This window comes from Halyomorpha halys, unplaced genomic scaffold (assembly GCF_000696795.3).
Source record: "Halyomorpha halys isolate HHAL.00 unplaced genomic scaffold, Hhal_1.1 Scaffold448.1, whole genome shotgun sequence".
In the NCBI taxonomy this organism is placed as follows: Eukaryota; Metazoa; Arthropoda; class Insecta; order Hemiptera; family Pentatomidae; genus Halyomorpha; species Halyomorpha halys.
This window is the reverse complement of record NW_027107821.1, coordinates 554288-561141: the sequence shown is the minus strand read 5'-3', so window position 1 is coordinate 561141 and position 6854 is coordinate 554288. Positions and strand designations below refer to the sequence as shown.

The following is a 6854-nucleotide window of genomic DNA, read 5'->3' as shown; positions in this document are numbered from 1 at the left end:
TAATATCAGTAATAGTTTTGTTATTCCTTCGCCTGAAATCATACCATCGTTAATATCATTATTTAGTCAAGTCAAACGCTTGTACCAGAAACCTTCTTGCTTTTTTTTTTTTTTTTTTTTTTGCTTAATGTCAAATATACTTTTATTCCTTATTCACTATTAAAAAATAACAAATGCTGGAGCCAATGATCGCCTGAGGAGTCAAAAGAATTTGAAGCTTCGATTCTTCATATCGCTTATGAAACTCCTACCCATGATAAGGGAGGGAGAGATGAATTTGAATGGGCTCGATTCCTCTAAAATTAAATTCAAGGCGGTAGAAAAATATGGGATTCATCCGTTATTGGACGGAGATAGAAAATTGCTGAGGTGGATAATTCAATCAAATATACGGAGCTGACTTGGAAAAATATATTCCTTTTTTTTCTCTTCCATTTTTTTTCACAGCCATCACAATATGAAATTTAAAAGAATTATTAGTTTTTCAAAAGGTTATATCAACGAAAAATATTTGGTAGTAAATGGTTACAATATTATTATTTTTTAAAATTCTTGATTAGCAGCCGTGAAATATAACTGGATGACCTAAAACAATTAACAGCGTGATGTAAGTCTGCCAAAGTACCCTAGATAAACAAAAATGAGCTAAGAAAGATAATCTCTTTAATTAGGAATCCTAGCTTATCAAGATCTCATTCACATTTTCTGGACGTTATTTTTTAAGTGGTCCTTACATGTTTATCTCTTTGTACAATCAGATCGGTAATGGAATCGTTTATAGTGGTACCGTATGTGCTCCTTTACAGTTGACAAAGGAATGCATATATGCTATGTTATTTTGCCGAAGTTCTATTATGATTTCGAAAATGTTCAGGAAATTCATAAAATCAATGATGTAATAGTATCTACGTGTGATATTCAGGTAATAAACGTACAAACTTGTTTTAAAAAGTGTTCATAAAGTGGTATGAGCCTAGAAATGTATATAAAAGATTTACCTAAATTTACAATTCGAGCTCATGAGAAAACTTTTGCAACATAACATTAAAAAACAGATTTTGTTTGATACTAGCTGTTTGAAGTGCCTTCAACCAAAGGCCAGGCGTTACTTCACTTTTGATGTTGAAGCTGGTTGGATATTGATTGTGGACTGTATAGAAATTATTTGCAATGAAAATAAGGCATAAGGCAACAGAAAGAAAATTTATTTACAATCTATAGGTTGGTTGAACAAGAGAGTTGAATGTTAAATACGAAATCTATAGTAACTATAGGGTATGAAGAGTGGCCGATACAATTCATTTATAGTTGAGGTTAATTAATTTAGATTGAGGGGAGGGGGAGAAGCAATGAAAAATGCAGATCGATGTGATGAAATAAAATGAAAAAATAACTTTATTCTGGGACATATGTCCCCTAAGAATAATTACAAGGTTCATATAGTGAGATTTTTATCGAGCGTTTACAAATTTTCAGATAGTAGAATGAAATTACATTGGTATATTGGCTTTACTACTGTTTATAATGTTAATCAATACCTGCCTATTTATTTGATTACAAAGATGTGGGGGTTTGGTTATTCAATAAATGAAGGAATAGGTGTTGTTTAAAGGAGAGAATGGATGAGGACTGGCGAATGGAAATGGGAAGAGAATTCCAGAGGGAGGTTGCACGTATGACGAAGGATTTGCTAAAGAAGGAGGTTCTATAGGAGGGCATATATAAATCATTCGGATAGGATCTGGTGTTTAATGAGTGGATGGATGAACGAAGAGTGTGGAGATCTAGGATATAGGTAGGTTTTTTGATGTTAAGAACTTGGAATAGAAAAACACCAAGGAGGTATTGCCTTCCGGAGGTTGGATAGAGCCACTTCAACTCGGAATACCAGCGGGAGACTTGAGAGTGCCTAGGAAACCCAAAGATAAATCTTACAAAACAATTCATGAGTCTCTTCAGTCTCAACTCTAGTCCTACAGATAGCCCTCCGTACACCAAGGATCCGTAGTCGAAGTGGGGGAAGACATGAGAGGATACTAGGAGCTGACGAGTGTTCTGAGGAATGGAATAACGGAATTTTAGGAATTGTTTGAGTATAGTTATGGATTTGCGTGTGATTTAAAGATAGAATGTGATGGTGTGAATCAAAGATAGAAGGAAAGTGACTTTCTCATGCACTCGTGCTTCCTTTTTCCTTTCCCTTCAGATCCCACCATCTACTCTCTCCTCGGTTACCGGTCTGCTCTTTGGAAATGTCTTTACTCACTCATGGTTTTGTTTTAGTGAATAGGAAGGAAGAAAGAATGACTGCCTCTGGCCACAGCTAGTTAATGAGTGTCTTTTTTTATCTCGGCCAAATGGGTCCGGCTGACGTTACGTAGCCATATGATTATAGGTTGTTTGGAACCTTCGTTTAAACGGAACACAAGCTTTGTTAATATTTTATTGTATTTACTATTACTTTTTTAGTAAATAAACAGGAGTAAAATGTGTTTTTGTACGAACAATTTTAAGTTTGGTGCGTTTTGTCAGAATAGGGACGAATTTTCGATATTTTCGAAATAGTCTGTAAATATTACCATAGCTATTAAATATATATTTAAAGTTAATGCTATCTCAAATTCAGCTAGTCAGCTTATATGATAGTAATATAAATATTAGTAAATAAAAGAATTATTTGGTGGGCAGAAGACTTATTTCTATAAAATTTCAATGCATACAAACCTTATTGCGGGAGGTGATTGAATGACTTGTGTTGGCGCTGAGTTTCAATCCATCTGCAACAAAACAAAAAAAGAAAATAAGATTAGCGATATTTCGACACGGGAATAATTTATCTTATCTCCAAGAAACAAATTACTCCCAAGAATAAAATAACACAAATAGTAATGTCATTTTTATGACATTGTATCTGTATTTATGTGTATTTTTATCTGAAAAAGATTTAAATTAATATCAACTACTAATTCAAATCTTTTTCAGGAGGGTACGAAAAAAAAGTCATTTTTATAATCAAGTGATGATTGTATTGTTATAGCTATTTCAATAAACTGAGTAATCTCCTACCTAATATAAGGCACACATTAGCAGATGCTCTCGTAGCAAACCTCTTATCTTTTTGTATTTATTATGTTTATTGTATGTATTTATGTACAATAAGTAAGTTTATGCTCGATTTTCAATAATTTATTGTGATTATAGCTAATAAAATTTTTAATAGTAATGAATTCACTTTATAAAGTTGCAATAAAATAATGGGGGTATTTTTTGGAATTTGGAATTACATATCCTTCTGTGTGTGATGAAGATGCTGGTGTAGACGCCTGATTCTCGAAATCTGTGTGTTCTTGCTATGTGTTAACATAGATATTTCAATAAACTAAGTAATCTCCTACCTAATATCAGGCGCACATTACTAGTTTTGCACCCAATAATTTTTCAACAGCATTTCAACCCCTTTTTTTCTATTAAAAAAAAAAAAAATTCTTGGTCTTTACTTATAACATGAAATGCTAATTTAAAAATTTTCGTTGCTATAAAAATGTTTCAAGAACCAAGGAAAAAAGAAAATTCATTTCATTTACTCGTTTTGAAACATTTAAATAAAAAAAAAGAATTTTGGTATTTCGAAATATTGATAAATATTGTTCCGCGTGAAGGTAATCCTAAAGAACATGATATAAAAAATAGATAAATTACCTATTTCTAGTTGGCTTACTGTTTATAAGCAAAAAATTTACATGGATTTATGTTTATAAAAAATAACAGTAGTATTGAATGCTGTTTAAACAAATGTTTAGTGTATTTGTTTTGACATTATCATAAATCAAGATTATTATAGAAATGAATATTAATGTAGTGTAAGAAATATTGATTGTACTAAATGGGAAAATTTCCGAAATAAAAATTAAATAATTGAGGAATGATAAAATTTTCCCATGAAAATGGTCATGTCTTCTATTTATACAAAATTGGCGGACTGAATTATTTGTTAACATCATTTCATATGAATCTGTTTTAATAACCATGTACCTCAAATTCGGACAGAAAAAAATATATATATATATATAAAAAATAAAGGAAAAAATAAAACTGAAGGGAGTGTAGACAGCTTTGAGCTAATGTAAAGGCTGTGAGCGGTACTACCTGCAGTTGGTATTGATGCTACACTCACCGCATTGCAGCATCGGCTTCAAACTGTACTCTTCCGTCATCTTTTGCAAAGATCAAATGAGCTGTCGAGTCTACGAAGGGCTTCTTGTTCGAGCCTTCGGAAAGCTATCTACCTTCTTGGCCGAGCTTTTAATTTTTTTTTTTTTAATGAGAAACCTTCTTATGATTTTTCTGTTATATTGAATTTCACTATTTCTTCTCACCGCTTTGCGTTCAAAATCTCATTTACTAGACTTCTTGTTATTTTAAAAAATATTAATAATAATAATTATTGTATTGCTACGGATCATAATAAACCAGATATTCTCCCTATTGATATAACATAAAAAAAAAAAATTAACTTATTGATGTCGGGATCCCCAACGGTATCATAAGCTCCAATGTAGCTGAAAAGGAGAAATCAGGAACTGGCCATAAAATTGAAGGAATTGTTCCATTTGAAAGGTGTTACCACTCTAATTATAATATCCACCAATGGACAAAATCAAAAGTAGTTGGTACGGATTGTTTGCCTATTAATGTGTTAAGAGAGACTCAACAGTCAGTTCTCTAAGACACTGCATGATGCATTGTTCGAAAATTTTTAAATCTTTGAAAAAAAAAATGAAAAAGGAGGTTGAACATCTGGTATCTCACCTCAGATACTCAACCCGCAATAGCGAGAAAAACAGAAAATAATAACAATAATTAATAATATTTAGATTAATTGCCGAACCCGAGAATATTAATAAAAGGTTCTATTAATTATATATATTTCTTCAGCGATAAGTACTTAATGGTAAATACTACAAAAAATTTATATCGATATTTCAATTATTTTCCTTTTTTTATATATAAAAATGGTGTAGCGCACGCATCATACAAATTATAATTCCTCCCTGGAAGGCAAAAATTTCAAATTTTTATAGAAACAGAAAAATATAAATATTTTATTTTTCTGTTTCTATGAAAATTTGTATTTTAGAGTTTCTCGAGGTACGAATAACGAACATCAATTTTGATTTTGGCCCAAAATACAACAATTTAACAAATTATAACAAAGCCTAGTACGTATGATTGGAATCGGTAAGGATCGGGTACGCTCGGCTGTATCCAATGTTTCAGTCTCTAAACTACTTTCACTCTATTTTTCACCTTTAGTTAATTGACAAAATGTTTCATTGTTTACATATTATTGATTGCTGTTAAAAATGCAAAATGGTTCTTGTGAAAATTCGATATGTTAATCTGTTAAACTATTTATTAACAATGATAAACCTAGATTCATCAAAATCATTAGAGCCTTTTTTAGGGAAATAGACTTTTCTCTTCAGTTATATTTTCATAAAAGTTTCCATTTCAACGCTTGACTAACAAAGTCGTGAAACTCAAGTGCAAAATTAAGAAAATTTAAAATGAATTCTGTACTGAATATGATGATATAGAAAAATGGTGCTGTAATTATTATGACATAGCATAGTTTTGTGATTACTTTTCGTAAAAAGTTAATATGCTCTCATAAATGTATATATTTCTAGGTTTCAAAATCCCAAATAGGTATCTTTAGGATTAGGTTAATATTCACGTTCTGGATATCCCCTTTTCGTGGAATCTTGAATATCTCCTATAGAACTGTTAAAAAAGTACACGAAACCGTTCCAGTTATTTAATTTGGAAAAGTAGAACCACTCCTGGAATATGAATGGTTCAAGTGTTTGGAAGACTGGAGAGGAAGAGAGAGAGGGCTAACGTTCTTCCAAAGTGGCAGTTCCCTTGAACTAAACTGAGGAGCAACAGTTCTCCGTCCAAACTTGGGAAAGAAAGTTTGAAACAACACTGTGGGTTGGTCTCCCGTCTTTTTTCGGAGACCATTATTCTTGATTATTTTTTAAAGCTTATCGATACGGTATATTTAAATATACTCCTGGCAAATTGAAAAGCTCTATGTTAAAAAAAAATCAATTTATATGATGAAAAACTTGCACGGGTACGTTTATATATAGAGAGACATCTGTCCGCAATTGTTTTTCTTGTCAACCTTCCCGTGGATGCAGATTCAGTGTATAGACTTTATTAGATTGACTTTTAGAAGCGTTCATTAAAGTATATGAAACAATAATTCACAGTCAGAACTACTTTAATAACAGTGTTTAAGAAAAAAAGAGTTTTCAATTTCATTTATTAGATTATCCTTTAATTTGCTGCGTTACCAACCTTAAATATTGCTCCCTGGATAATCAGTGTAAGTTAGTGTAGCTACTATTTGTTAGAAATATAATAGTACTTGAGAATATTTTCGAAAGTATTTTTTAATGTTAAGAGTGTAATTGAACTAGTTAATTAATAGTTATCCTTGAGAATGCCCGGAAGGGCCAAAACGTAGGAGTGGAATAATAAGAAAATAAACAGATTGAGGCTTAATAGATATTTTTTATTATAATTGATAAACAAACTGATCTCAAACAAGAATTTAATTTATATATAAATGGGTAAAGTTAATTAAAAAGGATTGGATTACCTGAAGATGGGAACAAATGCCACTAAATATTGCTAAAAAAAAAGGTGTTATTATAAAATTATCCTGAGGAATTATCTCCACCTTAACAATTAAATACAATATACACTCTGTGTGTGTACCTAGGATAATAACAAAATACATGGTTAGCAGTAGAAAAGCGAGGAATTTCGGTGATATATATATA

The 6854-nt window shown here is 31.3% G+C and overlaps 1 protein-coding gene across 2 annotated transcripts in view; it reads right to left on the bottom strand.

Moving 5' to 3' along the window:
• LOC106682875 (acetylcholinesterase) overlaps positions 1 to 6854 on the bottom strand; it is a 169853-nt gene that overhangs the window by 71959 nt on the left and 91040 nt on the right. For both annotated transcript variants that reach the window (XM_014423977.3, XM_014423978.2), the window contains exon 2: positions 2725 to 2777. The gene's annotated coding sequence lies outside the window, so the exon portion shown is untranslated. The remainder of the gene's footprint in view (positions 1 to 2724; positions 2778 to 6854) is intronic.